The sequence below is a fragment of the Penaeus monodon genome, chromosome 24 (genome assembly GCF_015228065.2).
Source record: "Penaeus monodon isolate SGIC_2016 chromosome 24, NSTDA_Pmon_1, whole genome shotgun sequence".
Taxonomy (NCBI): Eukaryota; Metazoa; Arthropoda; class Malacostraca; order Decapoda; family Penaeidae; genus Penaeus; species Penaeus monodon.
The window spans coordinates 30,881,297-30,882,155 of record NC_051409.1 but is presented as its reverse complement, the minus strand read 5'-3'; positions in this window follow the sequence as shown (position 1 = coordinate 30,882,155).

Below are 859 nucleotides of genomic sequence, written 5' to 3'. Positions count from 1 at the left end.
CGCACTAATTTATAGATGCTACATCAACCCCCCCCCCTACCACACCCATCACTTGCACTTGCACACAGAAACCGCGGTTGTTGCAGGTCACGAATTCGTGGTGTGACGTAGCCACGTGACAGAAATACACTGCTCTTTCCCTGACAAGTGTGTTTGCTTGTCACCCTGGCTTTAAAAGACGGAGATATACGGAGACGGGAGGTTTTGGCCGAGAATTGAGGCGATAGCGTGATAGTAAGATACGTGGGTGTGATGCGTGGTCGTGATACGTGGGGGTGATGCGTGGTCGTGATACGTGGGGGTGATGCGTGGTCGTGATACGTGGGGGTGATGCGTGGTCGTGGGTGTGATGCGTGGTCGTGATACGTGGGTGTGATGCGTGGTCGTGATACGTGGGGGGGGTGATACTGAGTGTTACATGAGTGTGATACATGCGTGTCATAAGTAGTCGTGATATGTGGTCGTGATACGTGGGTGTGACTTGACGGGGATCCTTGGTAGTGATACGGATCGGCGGCAGTGACTCGACGGTGATATTGATGGTGATACTTGGTAAGGAAACTTGATGGTGATACGTGTCACGGAAACGTGGTGGTGATACATGGCAGTAGAACTTGACGGTGATACATGGTAAGGAAACCTGATTTGGTGATACGTGGCTGTCGAACTTGACAATGATACGGGTCAGTGGCGGTAATTTGACGTTGTAAGGAAACTTGATGGTGATACGTGGCAGTAAAACTTGACAATGATACGTGTCAGTGAAACCCGATAGTATTAAGTATCAGTAAAATACCGAACAACGAAACCTGAAGAGATACGCGCCACTGGAACGTAACAATGAGAGATATGTGCCTTT